The sequence below is a fragment of the Eurosta solidaginis genome, chromosome 2 (assembly GCF_040869045.1).
Source record: "Eurosta solidaginis isolate ZX-2024a chromosome 2, ASM4086904v1, whole genome shotgun sequence".
NCBI classification, from domain to species: domain Eukaryota; kingdom Metazoa; phylum Arthropoda; class Insecta; order Diptera; family Tephritidae; genus Eurosta; species Eurosta solidaginis.
The window spans coordinates 42671736-42698052 of record NC_090320.1 but is presented as its reverse complement, the minus strand read 5'-3'; the positions used below and the strand labels follow the sequence as shown (position 1 = coordinate 42698052).

General features: G+C 34.2%; 1 protein-coding gene across 14 annotated transcripts in view; it reads left to right on the top strand.

Annotated features, from left to right (window-relative positions):
- The window catches only part of LOC137239611 (uncharacterized), a 667247-nt gene that overhangs the window by 152113 nt on the left and 488817 nt on the right, over window positions 1-26317 (top strand). For 2 of the 14 annotated variants that reach the window (XM_067765121.1, XM_067765115.1), the window contains one exon: window positions 21299-21546. The exons of 10 other annotated variants lie outside the window; for them this stretch is intronic. The gene's annotated coding sequence lies outside the window, so the exon portion shown is untranslated. Of the gene's footprint in view, window positions 1-2014; window positions 2163-20998; window positions 21052-21298; window positions 21547-26317 lie in introns of those variants that run through there. 2 more of the 14 variants (XM_067765123.1, XM_067765113.1) reach the window with 2 other exon arrangements.

Genomic DNA, 26317 nt, shown 5'->3' with positions numbered 1-26317 from the left:
TTGTTGCTGCTTTAAATAATCAGAATACACGCTTCAATAAATTTACAAGTTTTCATAACAGTAAAATTAGAAAATATCTCATTTCCGTTACTTTATGTGCTCGCGGCGGCTATCATCTATCAAACACCTACATAGTTGCTTCTCTTTCCACAGTAAGTATTCATTGTACTTGGTTGTGTGGGTTTGCGTGGTAACTGTAGAGTTTCATTGAAAGTTGCCGGCTGATGGGGTTTCCCCTACATAGCCGCCTTTTAGGCGCTCAAAGTGACGTGAAAGGAAGTCGGTCAATATTTTCAAAGATATTAAAGCTTATATTACTTTTATTTTGAAGGTTGTTTTTATGTAAATAGAAAAAAATATAAAATTAAGCAACAAATTGCGTTGGCTTTCGTTAATGAAAAAGTAAGCATATTTTTAGGCGCCTTTTGTGCAAACAATTATTCGTTATCGTTCGCAATTAGTTTCTACGTTTGTTTTGTGAGCAACATCATTTCTTTCATCTGCATACTGTGCTGAGTATTAAAGTGCTTGAAGTAGCGGAAGTTCGATTAAGTTAAAAATAAAATTAATCTAAATTCATCAGTATTGAACCATTAATGCCTTGCTTAAATTTCAACCCTATAAATTTGAATCAAATTAGGGGTCAAAGCAACTAAACATTATTATGATTTATAAATGTTTCTTTAGTCACACTTGCATAATCTCATAAATGATGATTATCTATATAAAATGAAAAAAAAAGCAAGCATATTTTTAGGCACACCCAAGTTTATATAAACAGGTTTTAATGTGAAGTAATGTAAATAGCGCTGATTTATGCGTGTGTTAGCTCTACCCACCAAAATAAAAGCGTTTTAATTAAAAATTCTACGAAATGGATGAAATTGAGATTCTGCGAAACCAGAGCTTTTAATAGCATACTTTGAGGAGCTTGAGGGGAATTAAATTTGCTGAGCTGCTGTTTTTGCACATAATTTTAGATTTAAAAGTAATAAAGCTCAGCGCAAATCATGCTATATTCCCGATTATTTGCAGACCATATCCCATATATACATATATTTCGCAGGTGATCTCATGGAAGATACTTCCGGGAGATAGGACCCTCTTTATTTATTTCATACACATTTATTGAAATTGTACTTAATTGGTGAATAAAAGATGTACCTCATGTAAAGTTTTGCAGCCAAAAGCAGTTTAAAATTTATTCATTCTATAAAAATATTTACCGTAATTACACTACAACATATTAAGCACGCTTTTAGGCGCACCCTTCCTACATATAAAATAATGTAAGTTCTAATGTAATGTAAACATCGCGGATTTATGCGCGGTGCTTGCTTAACGCTAGCAAACAAGAGTAAAATATGGAATGGAGAACGTTCCAAACTAAATTATTTAATGGCATGATTCAAGGAGCTTAAAGGGAAATACAATTTGCTGAGGTGATGCCCATGAATTAACATTTTTTTCTTGAATGTAATAAATGCATAACTTCGAGTACGGAAGCGCACCATGTGAGCTCTATACCGTATTTTTTCTTGGGTTTGCAAAAACCAACGAAAAAGGCGCCTAAAAATATGCAGATTTTGACTTACCAAAAATATAAATTGAAACTTATTACTTATCAAAAATAGAATACTTTTAAACGTCACAACATCAAGAATCACTTTTCTTTATAAGTAAAAAAAAATATTCAAATCTTATAAAGCATACTTTTAGGCGCATAAAATTAACTTTATAGACGCAAAAGTTAAAAATTTAGTTAGAATTTGCTTAATTTCACATATATTATAAGAATTAAATAAACGATGTGCGGTATTTAAGTGTGGTTTGCCCCAACACAAATTCAACTTAAATGGCTTCCGGTGAAAGCGAAAGTTTACTGCGTTTTCAACTTTTTCTGGTATGATTTTAGGCGCGCGCATTATTTTGCAAATTTATTGAAAGCACTTTGCTCTATATGAAATTGAAACTTTTGTAATGCGGTATTGGACAATAATGATTTGCGGTTTAGACCGTGTTTGATCTTTCTGCCAGATTTACCTGAATTATGCGTTTGTGGAATATAATTGCTCACAATGCCAATTGGATGATATTTGAGGGTAGCGAGAATTTTGCTTTTAGCCTGCAATCAAAGAATTGAAAGCTAATGGAAAGTGGAGGTAAGAGAAATAAGCGTCACTTAATCTCCATTTCATATAAAGCTCATGAGTTTCTCCGAATTCCAAGACAATTTGCTTAAGTTTTCTCAACTCAAACGATTGGTATGCGTTGATGATGGAATTGGACTTAAGTGTACTTTTCAGCTTTCAGATAAACCAATTTGCATTAATTTCCTGGAAATAAATAAGCATGCTTAAAATATCATTTTCAACGGCATATTTTTAGGCGTGCAATTTCTATTTGCATATTATCGTACTGGAGCCTGCTTTGTTTTTTTTTACCTCCGCACCTCCTTAGCTTTACTAAATTAGCAGAAGCATTTTCTATGTAAATATTCTCCGCGGAAATTGAAAGCGCCCTAATATTAAATGTAGCTAATGTTTTAAATATGTATTCATATTAAATAAAATTTGATAGCCATATACTACAAATTAAATTTAAAGCTAAGTTATTAAACATATTGTTTGATGTCACTTTGCTTGCTTGCCAAAGACTCGTAAGCCAATTGTGTGTTAATGGCAAATTAAGTGACATAATTGTAATAACCTTTGGCCTGTCGTTTGATGTAAAATTTTAGGCGTTTTTTCTATATGTATATATACATAAATACAATTACCTTTTATTATATACGTGACAGTTAAGACAGATTTTACATATTTCACATAAGTTTTATTAACTTCTTGAATACTAACCAAAATAAATATTTTTTAGCTACTTTTAGGCGCTGCATGAAATAGTTAATTTAAAGAATTTGGGGAAAAATGTCGGTCTTTATTAAAGATGTTATATATTTTCCTCTATAAGCAAATAAGCAGAAGTTTGTCATAATAAAACAAGTAAAAATTGATACAACTTGCTTGACTTAAAATCCGCTGCCATTTCCACTTTTGTACAAACTGCTTTTGGGCGTGCTGGTAACTGTCAACAAAAAAAAAATTACACTGCTTTGCAACTGACAGCTTATAATTTTAAATTCACAGCTTTTAAGATTTTTCGTTTCCCTTTGTGATTACTTAATTGCTATACTTTTGGAAATTAGTTTTTTTGCGCAGTGTCTACTGCTCTCAGAAGCGCCTAAAAATAGATTTTATTGCTGCTATGAAAAAAATCAATTCAGATGAACATATGTCTGCGCCTAAATGTATGTGTTAGAGAGATTGTACTACTATAGCATTTTTTAAGCTTGAAAGACAACGTTTGAATTTAGCAACTCTGACTCGTTGGGCGCGAAATAACAGCAAAAATTTGTAGAATTTCTTAAATAAAAAAAAAAAGTTTAACACACACTTTCGCCCAAATTTTATTAATAACCGCCGGTTCTTAACTTCTGCTTCTATTTATACCTTTCATGAACATGAAATGGTATATTAACTATGGTCCGATGTTTGTAACGTTGAGAAATATAGACGATAGACTCACCATTAAGTATACCGAATTGAGCAGGGCGACGAACTGAGTTGATATAGCCATGTCCGTCTGTCCGTCCGTCTGTCTGTTTGAACGCAAACTAGTCCCTCAAATTTTGAGATATTTCAATGAAATTTGGCACAAGGATGTACTTTTGTATTGTATTAGACATTTGTTGGATCCGGTGGGATCGGACCACTATAACATATATCTCCCATACAACCGATCGTTCAAATAAGACGATTTTGGTCATCCTGCCGCAATTTAGAAGTATAAACGTGAAACTCGGTTATATATATTCTAATATATCTTAGAAGGTATCCTGAAAAAATCACTTTGATCGGAGCTATATATAGTATATATCTCATACAACCGATCGTTCAGATAGAAAGATTTTTGGCAATTTCTCCCTTAATTTCCAATATAAAAACGTTAAACTTGGTGATATTTATTCTAGTATATCATAGATTTCATGAAAAAATCATTTCCATCGGAGCTATATATAATATATATCCCATACAACCGATCGTTCAGATAGAAAGATTTTTGGCCATTTCTCCCTTAATTTAGAAAGTATAAACGTGAAACTTGGTGATATATATTCTAATATATCATAGAACATTTCCTGAAAAAATCACTTTGATCGGAGCTATATATATTATATATCCCATACAACCGATGGTTCAGATAGAAAGATTTTTGGCAATTTCTCCCTTAATTTCCAATATAAAAACGTTAAACTTGGTGGTATTTATTCTAATATATCATAGAAGATTTTTTGAAAAAATCACTTTGATCGGAGCTATATATATTATATATCCCATACAACCGATGGTTCAGATAGAAAGATTTTTGGCAATTTCTCCCTTAATTTCCAATATAAAAACGTTAAACTTGGTGGTATTTATTCTAATATATCATAGAAGATTTTTTGAAAAAATCACTTTGATCGGAGCTATATATATATATAGTATATACCTATCCCATACAACCGATCGTTCAGATAGAAAGATTTTTGGCCATCTCTCCCTTAGCTTCGAATATAAAAACGTGAAACTTGGTGATATATTCTCATATATCATAGAATATTTCCTGTAAAAATCATTTCGATCGGAGCTATATATAATATATATCCCATACCGGTCGTTCAGATAAGGGGGGTTTTTGCCATTTTTTATTTTATATTGTAACGAATTTACTTGCAAATCCTCTTATTTGCCCTTCTACTAAATTCGAATCACTAAACTGTTGAATAAAAAACTCCAATATTGAAAAATGGAAAAATGGCCTTTATTAAAGTACTTCACAATAACACTTATACTTTGCAACTAGCTTGCTTAACAACCAAACTGACTGATAGCTCAAATGAAACTCACTCTTCGCCTCTACTGTCGCGCCTTTTTTAATTTTTGATTTTTCATTGTATACTTCCAGGCTTTTCCATTCCAGAACTTACTAGTTAGTTTCAGCTACAAAATCGCCAGCCATAACTACGTTTATTACTTCTCATTTGAGTAATACTTGCACAAATTATTGCCTCCTTGTGAGCAATTAAGATAAGATATATGCATGTGTTTGTGCATTGCTTCTCCGCTGCTCGTATACGTACATATGTGTAGACGCAATTATTGATTCGTTTATGTAGATACATAATGATTGATCTATGGATGTGCATGATATCACTGTTTAGCATCGGCTTAGAGATGGCAGCACTCCTTAGTTTTGCTAATATTCGTAACAATATTTATCTTAAAAATCGTTTAGGTTTGTACATCTTTTCACTATATATTTCTTATCTTATACATCCGATTATTTGGACATTACGAACGGAATGAGATTATTGTTCAGCCCCATTCATGAAAGGTATGAAGTCTTCGGCATAGTCGAAGACAGTCCCGTCCTTACTTGTTTTTATTTATTTTTTCCCTTGTTTCCTTTATTCCTCTCATTAAGCGTCAGTTTGCGTTAATGTTCAAAAAGCACCACAAATTGCTGGGCGCTGTCGTTTTGCTTCTTTGGCATGTTGTTGGTTGTTTCGCCTCCTCAATGCTGCTTCAGTTTGGCCGGCACTGTTGTCAATCTGAAACAGCTTTGAAGTTGCATTGCTAGTTGCTGCCGAGGTTTGATATGGCAACACTCACATTACACTACTGGCCAATATCTTAATATATAAAAAATACGTGTCACACAATTGAGGCCAATGGACTCCTAAACTACTGAACCGATTTTGAATTTGTTTTGCACCCCGTGTGTAGTTTGATCTGACTTGAAATATAGGATAGGTGACTGGGTGACTAGGGTCTCGAGATATAGGCCAAAACGTGGACCCGTGTACCCCTAGAGTGTGTTTATAGAATATGGATATCAAATGAAAGATGTTGATGAGTGCTTTAGTAGAGGGTAATTTTCATACCCCTGGGTGACTAGGCCTAGAGTGTGTTTATAGAATATGGACATCAAATGAAAGCTGCTGATAAGTGCTTTAGTAGAGAGTAATATTCATACCCCTGGGTGACTAGGGTCTCGAGATTTAGGCCAAAACGTGGACCCGGGTACCACTAGAGTGTGTTTATAGAATATGGATATCAAATGAAAGCTGTTGATGAATGCTTGAGTACAGAGTATTATATTATCCAGAGACGGACTGGGACGGGATTAGGACTAGGATTAGGACCGAGACTCGGAATGGGACTGGGACTGGGACTGGAATAAAATACATACCACCTTCTGGGACAGGCAATAAGGGATGCAGAAGAATGAGAAGAAATTGAGAGAAGAGAAAAGAGAGAAGGAGATTGAGAAAGAGATAGATATAGAATGAGACAAAGATTGAGATAGATGAAGCGAAAAAGATGGAGGGAGGTGTGAATAAAAGGATTAGGAAAAAGTGAAGAGGGGGGAGGGCAGAGTCAGACGGAAAAAGCTTATTAAAATGTATGCAGATTGGCCAAATTAAGGGCAGGACAACGTCTGCCGGGCCTTCTGGTTCCATATAAAATGTTACTTGTTAAAATTTTGCTTGTGAAAATATTTGAATGAATAAGTACATTGATTTATGAATATTTAAAAAAATTGCTTATCATACTTTTATGGTTAAAATGTCTCCACATATTTGTCGATATTTATACTCCTGATCTGGATGGGTATTGCACTTAAACCTGTCCAATAAAATCGCATCAATATGCAGCACAACATATATATCATACTACAGCAGGGAAAAAAAATAGCAGTTGCAATTTTTATCAAATTTTGTCTGCTAAATTTTGATTTTCTTCATTTTCGATATTTTAATAAAAAAAATTCTATGGATTCTGTAACTGAATCAATGCGAATGAATCTTGAAAACGTTTTCAAAAAACTGGAAAATTCGCTAAAACTTTCTGAAATTTTCGAAATTTCTAGTTAACACATTTTTTCAAACATGCAGTTTCGTAGTCCAACAAATTTTATTCTAATAAAGCACAAGTTTTATGTCTTTAAAAATTCGCTTTCATTTTTGACATTTTAAAAAGTTCGAATGTGTCTTGAAATTTAGCAAATTTTTTCAAAAAAGAATTTTATATTGGTGCGCATAGTTTCAGTTACAAAATTTACAGCAGCTTTTTAACAAAATACCGAAAATGATAAAAAAGAATTTACTTGACGAAATTTGTTGAAAATTCATTTTTTGTAAAATTTGTTCGAAAAGGTTTGCATAGTTTAAGTAATAAAATTTATGGAATTAGCTTTTTTTATTATTGAAAATTTAATAATTAGTTGACGAAATTTGAATATAATTTACACCGTCATTTGTCTGTTCGCTACTGTATGTAAGAAATGATTTAACGAATGCTTTTCCTTTGACACTTCATAATCAAAATCCGCTTCTCACAGTCAAATATTTCCTAGCATAGCCTTCTTAATAAGAAACCAAGCATCGCCAACAAGCCGCATTCCATCAACACAATTTTCACGCTGCTTGACGTCACCGAAAGCCATCGAAAATGTTAGATATGAAACCAATTTATCACTTAAGAAAAAAAGGAATCAACGACACCTACGCCTTTGCCTCCTTAGAGCATTTATGCCGTAGTTCATAACGGTGCTATTCATGCTTCATACCTTATTGATTCACACACGCACACAGATTCTTTTAAACTTTTACGTAAATTTCCTTATTTTGCGCATAACACACAAAAATAAACAAAGCTAGCCAGTTGATCTACATAAAAGTTTATACATTCATCTAAACCCACGAGTCTTTTCCACCTAATTGGATTAAAGCATTATAGCAGAGATTTTATACCCTAGTGCATTTGTTTGTTTGTATGCATCAGTAAGTTGTGTTTTTTCGCTTATATCTCTAGACTTATATACACATGTAAAGATGTGATTTTTTTGTTTATTTTAATGCTATTTGCTTTTTCCTGGTATTTTTTACATTTGAAGTTTATGCTTCCTACGAGGTTATAAAATATATATTATTCATTCCTAAGCTTAGATGAAAAGTGAAAGATTGCAGTGTTGTTGTTATGCGTTTTCTAAAAATTTTCTACTTCAATCTTTTACTATGAATTTTGAGATGAAAAGTTATTCACACCTATTCTGCATTACAAGTCCGTTTCAGTTCTCCGCTCCGCTTGAACTGAAAGTAGGAATCTTGAGTTCCGCTTGAGTTGAAAGAAGAAGAGGAAGAATGAACGAATTTTCGAAATCAGCAGTTTGTGAGAAATTGATGAAATTAGAACACAACAAAATAAATAAATATTTGTGAAAAATTTATAAATTAGTGAAATTTCGTTATTTAACATAAATAAATTATGGAAACATTAGCTGTTGCAGTTTTAATTTAAGAGGAGGATAATGCGTCCCACAATGTGGACGTGAGAGTGGAAAGACGGAGATTGAGGGACATCAGTGATCCGTTCAGAATCAGCGATGAAGTGTAAGTTGGTGCTGAAAGTGCTAAACCTTCATACATGTTAAATATTTTTAGATTCAAAAAAAACTTTAGGGTCATAGGTAGGCATGCAGAAAGGTTAGGAGCGCCTTATCGTCGTTGCTGTAGGAGTTGTAAAGAGGACGAGGAGGAGGAAACGGTGGTTCACCTCATTTGCAACTGCCCAGCACTAAGCGGAGTACAGCAGCGCTTTCTGGGAGCTCCATTTCTTGATAATCTGAGCCAGGTTGTGGAGCATGACGTCAAGGACCTGGTAGCTTTCATCAGGTCCTCAAAATGGTTCGAAGAAGAAAGGTAACGGAGTTTTTCGTGGTATAACAACGAGCCTAATACTACTGGCCTAAGTGTCCCTCGGGCAGCCACCCACCCTAACCTAACCTAACCTTAGGGTAAAAAGACGCATTTAAGTATGTCTTGGATATATTTGATGCAGAAGTTCCGAGAAATACTTTGACTTCCTTAACAGCAATTAACCGCGTAATGGCTGCTTTGAGGTTTTTTGCTCAAGGCAGCTACCAGCAAGGGATTGATGCATATTACATAGCACTTCAAATCAACCCACGTCTGCAAGAATCATTACAAGTATTAGGAAAACATAAGTTATTTTCAGGAAAACCTTACCTTTCTCCATAAATTCGCCTCTTTCAATGGAGGACCAAGTACATTCAATGCCGATGCAAACTCTTTCCAAAACGCCTGCAATTCTTCTTGGCTTTTTTGAGAAACCTTGTGCAATGTCTCTTTTTGTTGGCAGCATTGCCACCAATTTTTCATATTGCTCTGGTGTTGTACTTGTTTCCCTACAAAACCACAAAAAAATAAAAAGTTTGTGTTAAAATAATTTTTATAAACATTAGTGTATATTTTACTTACATATCTTTTAAAAAATTGCGCTTTAAAGCCCGCGAAAATAAAAATCAAAACAATCTCCGTCAACTAATTTGCAACTGAGAAAAACGGAACTCGCTCAAAGTGTAGGATACGTCAAATCGAGACTTTCGAAGTTGGACTGATTGAAAACGGAACGCAGGATAGCAAAGTTACTAAACTAAGAAAATTTCAGTTCAGTTCGAAGTGCAGAATATGGGTGATTATTCAACTGTACACAGAGAAGGTTCTTCATATGTTATTGAAAACAATGCAGAATTGGTGGCTTCGTGGAGCTGCCGTGGCGTATACGTAACATATTTCATCAAAAATATTTTTGACTAACACAATTTTTTTATTTTCAACAATTACTTGACTTTAAGCTATTGCCTAACATAATTCAAAGCAAAGTATGTTACAGCTACCAATTATTCTTTTTTCTCAAAATATTTTATAGTAAATTTTGCAATAATTAAAAGATAATTGCAACAAACTACATTTCGAATACAAAAAGTTAATTAGAAGCTAGTTGTCAAATAAATCAGGGGCAGCTTTAATTGGCTATTCGTATATCATCACCTGACGTTTGGTCACATTCACTGCAGTAAATAAGTCATCACCAGTCGCTGGGGGGTAAAAGCCCGGTTCGAAAAAAGTTTGAGAGGAAGAGAGAGAGAATAAGGGATTTTGATATCCGGCGCTTGTAGTCAGCTTTAAAAACAAGAAAAGTTAAACCCCCAACCGAAGGAGTTTTTGTCGTCTCCAAACGTGATGACTACATGTAATGTATCTTCATATGATATCAACCATATTTTCATTTGCAATGTGGAACCAACGCCTCTAACAACCATATCACTTGGGTACAACTCCATTGGAACTACAAAGTTGTTTGGAGTTTCGTTAAACAATATCACAATAAATAGAAGATTCTCGAAAAAAACTTAGTTAATTTTTAACCCTCACTTTAATTTTATAAGCCCCCCAAGGCTTTGGGACGTTTTTTCGATGTTGGTGATCTTTTGCGTATATTGATCAGGTGCGTTCCGGAAAAAAGCAATATAAAGATACTAGCTGGATCTTACTTACTTACTTAATTGGCGCTTAACCGTTTAAACAAGGCGCGCCAGGCGATCCTTCTCTCTGCCAACCGGCGGAAATTGGTCACACCAAGGGAGTTTACATCATTTTCCACCTGGTCCTTCCAACGGAGTGGGGACCGCCCTCTACCTCTGCTTCCATAGGCAGGTTCCGATAGAAACACTTTCTTGGCCGGAGCGTCATCTTTCATTCACATTACATGGCCTAGCCAGCGCAGCCGCTGTGTTTTAATTCGCTAGACTATGTTGATGTCTGCGTATAGCTCGTACAGCTCATCGTTAAATCTTCTTCGTTGCTGCCATCCTCAACGCCTAGAGGTCCATAAATCTTTCGTTTGCCGAGAGAGGACTTTACTTTTCAATTGCCTACCTAGTCCAAAGTAGCATTTATTGGCAAGAGTGATCTTTCGCTGTATTTCAGAGCTGATGTTGTTGCTAGTGTTGATGCTGGTTCCCAAATAAACGAAGTCTTTTACTATTTCGAAATTATGGCTGCCAACAGTAGCGTGGTTGCCAAGGCGCATATGCCACCATCAAACCCATCTTTATCGCTCCTTTTTCCAGTTTGGAGTAAGCAGAAATAACGGCGCGGGTGTTTACTAGCTGGATCACATCGGAAATAATTTGATATAACAACATTGCATCTTCTAGGTCAAAGAAAAATGGTGTGAAAAATTTGGTGTTGTCAGAGCCGCGGCTGCTAACGAAGCAGGATGTGCCTCGAGTGGGGGAGGTTGTGTTGGCAACTGCTTTAAATGATTGCGCTACACACCACTTGACTCGTTCTGGAATATCTTGACTAACTACAAGATGTGGAAACAGATGAGCTGACGTTTGTGTATGCATACATATAAATTGAAAATTGGTTTTAAAAGGCTGATAACGAGCTGCCAATATATAAACTCTTTTTATATATTTTAATATCGAGTAGCCATACACACACCTCATTTGAGGTTTAACATCAGTTTTACCTGCAGTGAAAGTGAGAAGGCAAGAGAGATAGTCGGTTGATATGTATTCGAAAGACAGAGAAAATGCAGCGGATTGTTTAAGAAATTTCATTTTCCAGTGGAGCGGTAGGTAGTGATGGGGACAACAGAACAACGAAGAGTTGAGTAGAGGTTCTACTTCCTTTCCTGAAAATCTACGTGCATGATGAAACGTGTAGTGGTGAAAGGTGTAGTGGTCAATCGGTACTAAAGTCACCCGTAAATGTATTATGGTAAAATTCCTCAACGATGGGATGGAAGTGTTATGGAACCTTTGAAAAGCATACTAACGCTGGGTTGACAATTTTTTCGCAGTTGTACCAAGCTTACCTGGTGAAACGAAGAAGATGATCGGCGGCTGCCCCTGTGCGTCTAACTGTACCGGAGCATCAGCCACTTATGTGTATTCGTTGACCAAACGACCGACCTAACCACCAGTTACAACAAACCCAAGGCCTTACAAGAAAAAATTTACGCACCCGTAAGGGTTAAGGAATTTCTTACCTCATAACTGAATACGATCCCTGATTAACCTTTTTAGAAAGCGACACAACACTTTGTCTTTTGCCTAGCGGTTCATCTACCAATTACTTACCGCTCTTAACCCACCCAACCATGAATTCTCAGATGTTAATGAGATGTCCCAAAGTAAAGCAACAACAACGAATTTCAGACCATTATTACAAACTTAACAATTCATGATTTATTTAATAAAAAGACTAATCAACTAAAAAGAAAAAGATCAGAATTTGATTTCATACTAAATTTAGTACTAAAGGAAAAAAGTACTATTTTTATACCTTTCATGAAAATGAAATGGTATATTAATTTCGTCACGAAACCCAAAATATATATATATACTTTTTGCGATTTCTACCCCACTTTAACAGCTATAAGCTTCAAATTTCGGTGGAGATCGGTGGTATATATAGTATATATCTCATACAACCGATTGTTCAGATAAGAAACTTTGCGCAATTTCTGCCCCATTTTAACAGCTAGAAGCTTCAAATTTCACCAAATGCTTACGTATATAGCATTTATTGTTGTCTGAAAAAATTATAGGGATCGGTGGTATATATATTATATACCCCATATAAACTGTAATTTTTGCATGTTTGTTTAATGGTGTGTTCAGTTTATACTTATATTTAAGAATTCATGGGCTTAACACCGGCTTATAATAATTGAATTTCAATTATTATGTATTCTAAGAGAATTTTTGCCCCTTTTTTACGGCTAGAAGCTTCAAAATTCATCCAATTTCATCAAATTGTTATATTTACGTCATATATTGTTGAAATACGTGAATTGTAGTCATAGTTTTTACACGCAGACCACAAAAAACCTGAAAATTTGCATCCTCACACAAAATACATACCTGTTTTTTTATTTTATATTTATCTTAAAAATCGTTTAGGTATGTAGATCTGTTCACTATATATTTCTTATCTTATACATCCGATTATTCGGAGATTACGAACTGGATAAGATTATTGTTCAGCCCCATTCATGAAAGGTATGAAGTCTTCGGCACAGCCGAAGACAGTCCCGTTCTTACTTGTTACTATTGTGTTTAAGTCCGAACAACTATAACAAAAATGAAGTTATTGAAATGAAATATGAAAATTTATGTAATTTTTAAGGTAAATCACAGTTTTAAGTGGGATTGCAATTTTCGCACAAATGGGTAGAACCCAAAGTCAGGAAATTCTTGTTCAGGGTACCACAGATCCTTATCTTCACTAGCACTTGAAACCATTTCAGGAACCAGGAACACCGCAACCAGGAAATCTGCAAATCAGGAACACCGTAACCAGGAACATCATTGTAATTTATTTTTAGTTCGAAACGATTTACGCGATTTTTATTTTATTAATTTTTAGAAAAAAAAAAACTTAGCAAACTAATCTACTTTCAATTTGTCGACATGACTTTTTCGATCGCAAAAAATATTTTTGCGAGAGTATACCTTTACTTAAAACTTTTTCCAGGAGAAGACCCCGCTATGTCTAAATCCGAAGCTTTCATAGGCACGAAAAAACAAGTCAAAAAGGCGGCGTGATGCTAAACAGAGATAAATGAATAGGGATGGAGATAAATATTTATATACGTTTATCCTTTTTTAGTTGTTTTATAGGACATTATCTGACGGTAAATTGTGTTTTAACCCTTGCATTCCTTAATATCTTTTCCGTGGTACGACCCTATCTTACCATGAATGTCTTGCAATTGATACATGGAGTTTCCTTTTGTGGCGAGAACTGTAGCTTTAACAAAATTGGGTGCTAGCTTGGCGTTAAACTGATTCGCTTTGTCGCTCAGAACGAAATTACGCCGATATACATTTTCACCTACACTAAATGGTTTTATTCTGCTTCGGAGGTTGTAGCGTTGAGCTGATTTCTCAAAAGCGTTTTGTATGTTCTTGGCCAACTCAGTACGCACGAGTCGGAGTTTGTCTATGCGGTCTATTATAGAAGAAGGAAGGAAGAAAGATGGTAAATTCGATCATGTTGTTTGGTTCTTATTTACCCTTTGTGAAAGCTGATCAGTGACTGATAGGCCGATGACCAAAATGGATAAATTATGAGCCAATGACCAAAATAACTGCTAGATCGGTGGTCTGGCTCAATACGTAAGCGACAACCGACGTAACAGTGTCTTGGCGATGAGGAGATTATGGATCGTAAGGCTGCTATCGCTGTTATTACTTTAACGGTGCCGAAGTTGCCAACGGAAATTCATATCCAGAGTAGAGTGTTTGTGTAAGGTAAGGTGGAAGTGTTCTGTTTCGCAAATAATTTGTGGTACAGACATACCATCGCTTTCGGGCTTTTGTGAAGTGGACATTGAAATACTAAAATATACCAAGTCAAGATAACATGTTTGAGAAGTTAACGTACTTGTGGTTAGAGATTGTCTGCAGAGCAAAAGGCATGCAACTGTTTAATTGACTTGTCCCTATGCCTCGAATTTTCTTGTAGAGCTGTGCTTTAGGTATCATGAGGAAGGGAATTGGAAGGTTAAGGGGAACAGCAACCAAGTTCCTAAAGATAAGGATAATGAATTATAACACTTGATGAACTGCTGTATCTTACCATATTTTAGGGGCATTAGTGTTGATTTTAAGGAATGGAAAGGAAAGGAAAAAATTGTACTACTACATCTTATTGCGTACTATTCGTACTATTCATAATATATAAATGTAGTCGTATGGTTAATGGTTTGTTTTTAATTTAAGAGTTTTATGCTTTAATAAAAAAGTAGGCGTGAGTATCGAGAGGTTGTGAAGTACGACATACAGTCGTACAAATATCGATAACAGATCGATAACATGCTAACATGCTAGTAACAAATCGATAGCATGATAACTACAAACCCATAATTCGTCGAAAACGATAAGACTTAGATTACTAGTTGATAAATAGGTAATACTCCAAAAACCAATCGATAACGTTTTGATAACTAATCAATATTTTTTGATAATAGATTGATTCATTCTAGTTGGAAAACCGATAAAAACATGATAACTTTTGGATAACAAATCGATAAATTTTCGATAGTAAATCCATACGTTTTCGATAAAAATGTCGGCAATTTTTCAATAGCCAACCGATAGCTCTTTGATAACGTTTTTTTTTTGTGATAAAAGATTGATGTATTTTCAATAAAATATTGTTAAAAGGCTGAAACATTTTCTATAAAAAAGAGATAACTTGCATATAAAAAATGTATTGATTTCCAATAACAATTTGATATATAGTTGATGAAAAATCGAAAGTTTTTCGATAACCAACCGATATCTCATCTACAACATATGTTGTCAATAACAAAGTTGTACAAGTCTATAAAAAATCGATAACTTGTCTATGTGTTTTTGTCGTTAACACTCCGTTTAAACTCCAGTTATAAATAGAAAGCAAGCCTATAACTCGTCGATAACTGTACCTATTGATACAAAATCGCTAAAATTTCCATAAAAAATCAATAAAATTCCTTACGGTTGCGAGTTTTGTTTCTTCCTTTTCCTCCCACCACTTCAACACACTTGGCGTACACTTACATCCTGTGGTCGGTAATATTAAACCTACACTCAAACTCTTCAATTCTGCATACCATCTCTAAGTTCTAGATTTCCCCCAGATTAATTTAAAAAAAAAATGCCATACAATTTTCACAACTTGCACAGTACTTTTCTATTTACGTCATTCATAATTTTCGTTTAGTTCTGTAGCACAGTAACTAAGTGTATAATTGTCCACTTAACGGGCCCCCATTTACAAATACGAGCGCTCGGATATTCAAAAGCTTGTCACCTCTTTAGTTATTTTTGTGTTGCACGCATTAAGACATAAATACTTTTAAGCTTTTTATATTTTTTTTACCTTTATATTAAGTCGCTTTCATGTTTGTCCTCTCATTTCCATACGAATTTTTGACCCACGGAAGAGTCGTTTTCGGTAACTTCCCATTGAGCTAGACACTTCTTGATACTTAGAACATAGTTTAAATCTGAGAGACATTACAATGCAAGTGAAAAAAAAAAATCCGATAGGTGGCGCACTAATCGAGAATTACAGAAAATTAATTTTAAAATGGAAATTTTACGATCGACTTTTAACTAACTTCTCGGGGATCCAGAGACTTGAAACTTAGCACATAGTTTGCGAGTCGATGGCACTACAATTCGTGGAAAACAAAATGCCGGCAGGTGGCAGACGAATCGAGATAAACGAAAATCCCTGAAAATCCCTAAAAAATGCAGGGAATCTTGCAATCAATTTTTGAGTAACTTCCCGGTGAGCCGGAGATATGAAACTTAAGCCGTAAGTCAGAACCCGGTGACAAAGCAATATTTTACCAAAAAAATCCGCTAGGTGGCGCATGGATCGAGATATTAGGAAAATTAGTTTTAATTTAGGAATCTATCAATCCATTTTTAACTAACTTCCCGATTACCTAGAGACTTGTAACACATAATTCGAAACCCGGTGACAATACAATTTAAGGAAACAAAGTTCCGCTAGGTGGCGTGCTACTTGAGATAACTACAAATCCCTGAAAAACGAGGGAAATCTTGCAATCGGTTTTTGGGTTACTTCCCGATGAGCTAGAGACTTGAAGCATGGGCCGTGGGTCAGAACTCGGTGACAATGCAATATTTTATTTAAAAAAATCCGTTAGGTGGCGCATGGATCGAGGAAAATTAATCTTAATTTGGGAATCTTTCAATCCATTTTTAACTAACTTCCCGATTACCTAGAGACTTGAAACTTGTTACTTTGTTATAGGCCTGGTGACAATACAACTTATAGAAAACAAAGTTCCGCTAGGTGGCGCGCTAGTCAAGGTAACTGCAAACCCTTTAAAAACGGGGGGAATCTTGCGATCGATTTTCGAGTAACTTCCCGATGAGCTAGACACATGAAACTTGGGCCGTAAGTCAGAACCCGGTGACAATGCAATATTTTATCAAAAAGATTCTGCCAGGTGGCGCATGGATCGAGATATTGAGAAAATTAGTTTTAAATTGGGAATCTTGCAATAGACTTTTAGCTAACTTCCTGGATATCTAGAGACTTGAAACCTGAAATACAGTTTGAAACTCGGTGAAAGTGCAATGTTTGATCAAAAAATTTGAGCTACGTAACGCAAAAGTCGAACTATTTAGAAGATTAGGCCATACCTTCATGGCTAGCCTCCTAAATATTGCAGGCGTTGTAGAATTCTACCTCGTTGAAGGCCCAACTCAATGCACGTCCTTGCACACTTTTTGGCGTACGCGACTTTCTCCACGATTCTTTTAGACTTTCAGGCGTATGCGAATTTCACCACGATTTTCAGCTGTGGAAATTAAGTAACTGACAAGAGAGGTGGAATTCTCTTGTTATGATGCGAGGTGCAATTTTGTTGTTTTCGAAAGTGTTGTCAGCGAAAATTCCACTAATTCTATTAAATCTTGCTATTTTGAACAAATAAATAAAGATAAGAATTTTCACTTAGGAATTATTTAAATTACTAATCAAAGTTGCATTGCCTTTTTATAGGCAGTACTAAAAAATTGAAAATAAAAAGATGATAAAAAAATTGTAAGGACTACCTTTATATAAACAGACCAAAAAACCGAAGGCAATTTTTCCTTTAATACAGACATAGTCTTGTTGAATTTTGACTAAAAAACTTTAACATTAGCTCTTGTAAAAGAATTTTGGGATTTATAATTATAAAGGTAGAGTGCGTGTTTAAATTTTAAATAATCAATTAGTCAATCCCAAGTACATGGTTTGCCTTAAATTGAAAGATTGCGCGCCACCTTAACAGTTTTAAAACCCAAAATTCTTTTACAAGAGCTATTGTTAAAGTTTTTAGTCAAAATTCAACAAGACTATGTATGTATTAAAGGAAAAATTGCCTTCTGTTTTTTGGTCCATTTATATAAAGGTAGTCATTAAAATTTTTTTATCGTCTTTTTTTTATGATGAATTTAAAAGGTGAGTGCTTGATTGTTGTTAAGTGTTCATTGGCAAATATTAGAATGCATATGCAATTATTTTACGTTTAGAAATTCACACTGTACCTTTTTTATGTTCTTTGCATGTAGATGACAGAAAAGTGGTTAAACAACTGGTGAGTGAGGCGGTAAGAAAGTAAAAAAAATCGCTATTTATGAGGGTTCTTCAGAATGCGTTGTGGAGCTTTCTTGAAGTATACCTGGCATTAGTGAGGAATTTTTGGCAATGATTTCGTACTATTTTGGGATGGATTCGGCATCTTTTTCAATTGATTTTGATATCACCTTGTTACCAACTATGGAACTTTAGGTGTAGGAAAATATAACTTGCGGATCAGTTCGTTTATTTAAGAGGTCTACTAAAAACGAATTTCCCTTTTTGAGAATATCTCTTTTTGGGACTCTTTTTGATATAATGTCTTTTTAAAAGAATCTTAATGGGTTTGTCTTATCAATGACAAGCGAAAACAAATATTATCGACGAGCTATCGGCAAGTTATCGAATTGTTGTTGGCAAGTTTTCGGAGTGTAACAAGTTCTACGTTGACATGTTATCGGTTTGCTATCGAAGTGTTCTCGACAAGTTATAGATTTCCTATCGATTTTTTATTGGCATGTTATCGATAGGTTATCGCCAAGTTTCAAGTTTGTTATCGAAGACACTTATTATAGGCGTGTAATATATTTGTTGTGTGTGAGTTATCTATATACTAAAGACTAGCAATCGAATTATTATCGGCAGATATCGACGGGCTTCTCATCGGCCTGTTATGTATTTGTTATCGAAAAAATTTTTATCCGTTCAATATCAACGAGCTATCAGTTTTTATAGAAGTTTTATCGACGAGTTATTGAATTGCTATCTGTTTTTTTCGCGGTGTGTTATCGATCAGTTGTGAACGAATTATCATTTTTTTTTCGATGCCACTCTCTATGTGCGTGTTATCGATTTGACATATATGAGTGATCGAAAAGTTATCCATATAAAATCCGTGAGATACCGGTTTGGTATTTATAAAAGTACGATAACCTATCGTTAGCTGTTGTTATCGAGAATAATCCAATAACTTGTCGATATGCAAATCGATAACATATTCCATCCATAATGTTTATTATCGATGTTGAACTGATAACTAAACTGATAAATAAACCGATGACAAACGGATAGGTCGTCGATAAATAATCGACAAAGAGCTAGCAACTCATAGATAACAAATTAAAAGCACGCCTACAACCTATTGTTAACTAACAGAATACTCTTCCGTAGAAAATCGATAGCTCGCCGATCACAAATCGATAACACACCTCGGATGCTACATCACCAAAGCTATTTATTATTATATCTTGATATCAATTCAAAACTAAATAGTGATGTTATGAAATTCGAGCCCATAGAAATATACAGTGGCAAAGAAAAAAATAGCAGTGGAAGTTTTTATGAAATTTCGTTCCTTAAATACCTTCTTTTTTGTTTTCGATATTTTAAGAAAAATCTTGTATGAACATTATAACTCTAGCATTGGAAACCAATCTCAGAAATGTGTCCCAAAAAATTCGAAAATTGGAGACAATTTCGAAATTTTTATTTGCAGTTTTCCAAATTTTCTTGAGTACGCAATTTTTTAGTCAATTTTAGCCTCACAAAGTACAAGTTAAAAATCAATCGAAATTCGCACTGTTTTTGAACATTGTGTTTTCCAAGGGTGTTCTGAATTTTCCTCCATATGGAAGAAAATCTGAAACGCCATACAGAAAAAAAAATGTCAAAAATCAATGTGAGTTTTGAGAGACCTTTAACTTGTAATTTCTAAGACTAAAACGGGCAAGACTACAAAAATTCGCAAGAAAAAAAGTTCAGAAAATTCCAAATTGAAAATTAAATATTTTTGTAAAATTTTTTCGAAATTTTGAATTTTTTCGAATACGTTTTTGATATTGGTTGGCATAGTTTCAGCATTCACAAAGGTTGTTTCTTTAATAAATCGAAAATGAAGAAAGAGGTTAGCTGATCAAATTAAAAAAAAAATCACCACTGCTATTTTTCTGTTTGCTGCTGTACACCATATCACTTTAGTGGTTTATCATCACAAATTCCTACTGGGTGTGCGTTATGCAACTTGCAGCGCTTTGTTGCTATACAAATTCTTGCCAACTTATTTTGTTAAATTCATTTGGGAAATATTTACGGTCATTTCACAAAAAGGTTGGTCGTGCACAAAAATCCGCTTGATCTCAACGGCTTCTGTTATTTCACATGTTGCATGACAGAAAACAAAAACAAATAAAAATTGAAATATTTAACACAGCATTTTATGCAATTTTCGTGCAATCACCGCTGGGGAAATTGTTATGCTGTGGGAATTTTCAATTTAAAACTAAATACATGGGTACGCGTGAGAAATTGAAACAAGTGAAAGCCTTTGTTCTGATAATTGAAATGGATTTTATTTATTTAAATTATAATACAAACATACGTTGAAATTGGTAACCAAAATTTATTTGGGTGAGTTTCATACTCATTCATTTAAAAATATTAAAAAAAAAATATTAAAAATTATAAAAAATAAAGAGGCACACTTTCATATTGTGACGAATATTGGCAACACTGAGGGACAATATCATCTCTAAGCCGATACCAAACAGTCACTTGTATTTACATAAACAAATAAATCATTATGCATACACATATATACATACAAGCAGTGGAGAGATACTCACAAAAGTATGCAATCATCAGCAAAATAGTTCTCACATATACACATGCATATATCTGAGATACTCACAATAGTATACAATCATCGCACAGTGTTTCGTGTAGAACAAGCTAGCTGGACAAAAACAAAGTTCTTATTCCAAGAAAAGTGTAATGAGAAATGAAAGAAAACAAACAAAATAACGGGATTTTTGCTTTTTTTTGATATTTTTGCTCATATATATTGAGTAATTGAAGAAGAAGGTAGGAGTGGCCGTAAAATGCATTGATTAATTTGCAAAATTCTTGTTGAATATTAAGCCTCATATTTAATTTAAATGAACACTTTTATATAATTTTTTTGATGGATTCTAAGCTCGAAGGTAAGAAAAATTTTTTAATAGTAACTCTTTCGCAATTAGAGTATTTTCAATATATTTAACATTCCGTTATTAAGAAGAAAAGCTTTTTTTCTCTATATTTTTAAATTTAGGGACAAAAAAGTTACATACATCCGCAGACATCCGGGATAAATTTTACATATGTTATAGTCGCAAGTATTCTCTAATAGTCGAAAGAAAAAACCATTGCGAATTCTTTGCACATCTATTTTAAATTTTTTTTTTGCAGATTTAGTTATCTCTACAAATAAAATAGGATGTATGTACGTACCAGCTCCGACGAGATATTTGAACCATTAAAGCTGATCTAGAAAACACCAAAACCAATTCCTAGGTACAGGGAACAAACACGTAGCCATAAAATGCACAAAAATAAACGCGAAAGGTCAACAAGAGCACACCAAAAGCAAAAAGGCGAAGATCACTGACTTCAACCTGCCACAACCTACCGCACCAGCCACCAAGGCATAAAAACAGGTACATAAAAAGCAATTCTAATGCAGGTATAACCACACAGGAACGCTACACAAAACAACCCCATTTGGTAGCATCTACGCCAATACCTGAATGTAATATAAATACTGCACAACTTGGATTGGTAGTAGATAAAGCAAAACCAGGTTTCGGCAATACCAATGACGGCAATACTGCTCGTAGGTTTTTCGAAAATTCTGAGGCTATTGCTGAGATTACGGGATTGGATGTTACGCTCATCAAAAGTTTCGACACTCTCCTTCGCGCATTAGCATCTGGGTACGACAGGGCATTTTTTAAGGATTTTTCACTAGGTGGCCAAAAGAAAAATATCTCCTCGACATGACTGACCATACCGTTCAGCTTTTGAATATTGCCATTTTTGGTCAAAAAAAAAAAAAAAACATGCTGTGGCAACCGTGGTTGTGACTCACTCATACCAAAACATTTGCAATAAAACAAGTAATCCCAGGAATAGTTATTTTTCACATCCAACTTATTACATACTTGGCCAAAAATTTTTTATTATATGCTGACAAAAATCCTCGAGCACGTGCAGAATTTGTAGAATTTATATATGTCACGGAAGTCGTGAGTACCTATGTTCTTTTCCATATAAATCCTCATTGATAGTATATTTGATGAACTATCATTAGAGTTGGGATTCTACCGGGTATTTACCATTTTTATGGGTAAATACCGGGAAAATACCCGGAATATTCCTTTTTTGTATCTTTTTTTGCGTATTTAAAAATCGTTTGAATCGAGGCTGCTTAGAATTACAATTCAGAAATTAAATTTATACGCCATTTGAAATTAAAAAAATTTCGTTTTTATTTTAAACAAACAACCCAGCAAACACTCGGAGTCAACAATTAGTCTGAAAGGAGTCCAAACTTTGGATCGTTTGCACTCGTTATGAACTCATTTAGGAACCTGAAGCGAATGCTATATGCTTATATTTTGCCTCTAACATAAGTCTTATACAGACCTTCTTCCGATATCATATATGAGCCTTATTGGCGTCATATACTGCTAATTTTGAGCCTTTTAATGACACTACTTCAGGGCTTTTAGGAAGAATTTTTGACATATATCCGAAGCGGAAAACATAGGGGAGAATGTGATAAAACTCACATGAGGATAAGATAGAAATGAAATAAGTATTAGTTGAGTTAATTATTTATTTAGAATAAATTGTCACAGAAAAATTTCAGAGTTTTTTTCCGGAGCTGCCTAGTTTACTAATTCTAATATTTTTCGTTTGTTTATAATTTCATCAAATCGGAGTCATAAAAGACTCTAAGGTGATAGCATTTTTGAAGCTTTTGAACCATATTAAACTCCAGAACTGTAAGAGAATATTTATAAGGGATACATATTTACCCAAACAAACAGGCTCACGGCGCTCATAATTTAAGAATCCGAAACGAATCCAAAATAAGTGGGCAATATAGGAATCAGAAAAGCGTCGAAACGCGTAGGAGGGTAAAAGAAAATTAAATTTTTGGCTTTTATTTAACGGCCTAAAAGCTCCTAATCTTGCATGCAAAAATTATGATTTATCAACTATTTATGTTCGTCACAGCGAGTTTGGAACAAATTTTGAAACTTTGTTACGATCACTGTTCATTTTAATACAAAATGAATTACATTTGTACATTATTTTTACCCTTCCTATTCTTTTATTGTATAATAGGGCGGGTCGATTTATGGGGACAAATGGGGCAAATTTTGAAAAATCCCACTTTGAAATGCCTATGTTTTTTTTTTCTTTTTGTAGTTTTTTTTTCTCTTTAGAAATTTATTTAGTCAGAACATATGTAAATGAAAAAATGAATTTAACTTAGTAATAAAAAAGAAATTAAAAAAATTATTAGAAATTAGCGTTTTTACAACCCCCTTTTAAAAGCAAGGTATCACTGTGATGCATTTGCATGTCGTAAACATAGTTGTGTGGGTTTTTTATTCAACCGTTTTAAAAATGAAGGTATCACTGTGACACAATTGCAGATCGTAAAATTACTTGTGTTGTTGTTTTTAAGCCACCACAAGACACAGCAGGTAGAATTAAAATTGCCCCTACCCAAAAGTTCGACCCAAAGGGGGGGGGGGGGGGACATCAGAATTTGTTTTAGAGGTATGGTTCCTTCGTCAAAGTTCCTTATTTTGATCCCTAGAATACGATTTTCACAGAGCAATGAGTGATTTTTAAATCGACCCGCCCTATTGTATAAGCATCTTTTTTAGGCTCAAATGATTTACGTTAGTAGGCTCATATAGGACGACCATTGCAAGAAGGAAATACATTGGTTTCGGCCTCCCAAATGAGCACATACCGGCTGTAAAGGCTCCAATTTAGATATTTTTCCGACTCTTTTTCGACTCAAAATGTTTACTGGGTAAACTTAAATATTTGCAACGGCATGCATTATTGGCTAAATATTTTTGAAAAACGCTGGATTACAGATTAAAACTAATTCAACCGATAGCATAATGGATAACTACCCACCAATATAGGACAAATTGGATACATTTTGGAATGAATTTGTGTGTTGGTTTCCCATATTTTCCAAAAGATTATTTTTACCCTTAAAAATAAATAAATAAATGTAAGGCGCGATAACCTCCGAAGAGATCTAAGGCCAAGCTTCTCTTCCAATTTGCGTCGTGCTCCTCTTGATTTTCCCTACAAATTGGCCGGACGGGACCTACATGATTTTATGCCGACTCCGAACGGCATCTGCAAGGCAGATGAGTTTTCACTGAGAGCTTTTCATGGCAGAAATACACCCGGAGCGCTTGCCAAACACTGCCGAGGGGCGACCCCGCTTAGAGAAATTTTCTTCTAATTGAAAAACCTTATTTCTAAAATGTTTGATGTTGCTTTGCCCGGGGTTTGAACCCAGGGCATCCGGTGTGGTAGGCGGAGCACACTACCATCACACCACGGTGGCCGTCGTGGGTATTTATTTTGGGTAAATATTTGGGACTTTACCCATTTTTACCATGTATAACCAATTTACCGTGTATTTACCATTTGGGTATTTACCCCTTTCCCATCTCTAACTATCATTCATTCGTTGATAAATTTCTTCGATTAGTACCAAAAACTTCATTAGAATTAGCAAGTTATATATTTTTTGACATTTTGGGGAAATCATGTATGTTCAGAAAATTTCTGACATTATTTCAGTTAGGTGTTGTTCACGCATTTTCGAAATTTAGTTGTGGCCAGATTATGATTACTACGTGGCCACGGCGGACTACTACGTGGCCATTTGGCCACGTTCGTATTACTTAAAAAATGCCCTGGGGTACAATATAAATATCCAAAGATTTGAAAAATTTGTGGTCGAGACTAAAAAACTATACATAGATCTCTATCCATTGTTTAATATACCTGTTACAGTTCATAAAATCTTAGTGCATAGTACTGATATTATAAAATCAGCAATTTTACCTATTGGTCAACTTTCTGAGGAAGCACAGGAAGCCCGTAACAAAGATTTGAGACGATTCAGGGATGATAACACACAAAAGCAGTCGCGTGAAGTCACGAATAGAGATCTTATGAATATGTTGCTTATAACAGCGGATCCTTCAGTTAACAGTTTTAGGGAGATACCTAAGAAAAAATTTAAAAGTCTGACTTCAGAAGTCTTAAATTTACTGTCCCCCGATAATGTTGAGGAGTCAGTAAATACCCCAGTTGTTTCAAGCTTTCACAGTAGTGTTGCTGATGCTCATGACTATTCCACAAGTGACTCATCGAATGAGAGTGATGATAGCGAATAATAACATAATTATAAAAGATAACCTACCCTATAACTTTTTCTTGGATCAGGTTTTATTTAATTTAAATCTATACTCTTTTCTACTGTGTATGATACTTTACTTTTAAGTTTTTGTAATAAGTAATTTTCACATAATTAATTTAATTATTTGCATTGTTATTATTATTGTAATTTACTTTTACATTCCTGACTGGTACTATAATATAATTTTGTAAAAATTGTAGTGCCAGGATAAATACTCAAATAAATACAAAATATGTATGTACATATGTACAGGCACTCACATAAATAAGTAGACACCCCTTTTTGGACAATTCTTACAATTTTCGCTTTCGCAAATTTATTTTAACTAATTTCCCATAAGAAAATTTGACACGTTCTATAACAAAAACTAAATTATATTTAAAAAATGTTTGAAAAATTCGACGAATTTTCATATTTTAACTAATTTCCCATAAGAAAATGTGTCACGATCTATCACAAAAACTAAATTATATTTAAAAAATGTTTGAAAAATTCGACGAATTTTCATAAATTTTTTTTCCGAATTTCTAGAATTTTTTAGAGTATTGAGATTTGTAGTCCATTCAATTTAAGTACAATAAAGTAATATTCTTAAGTCCTTTAAATTTTTTGGATCTATGTCACTTATTCACATGAGTTACTGTATATGAAATAAGCAAATGTATGCATATGAAGTAAAATTTTGGAAAAAAATAAAAAAAAGAACATATTGCTGAAAAAAATGACGTAGTTGTAATAAATGACTGCATATGAAACGGAAAATCTCATAAAATAATTTTGTCCAGCTAGCTTGTTCTACACGAAACACTGTGCATCGGTGGAAGCATTACTCATATATACACGCGCATATGGCTATGCGAGAGGCTATAAACGTGCCTCTGTAGTTATAGCTGGTGAGTTTATAGCTGGTAAACAAGTAGTAAATTCTAGAAGAAGAAACGTCTAGAAGTATG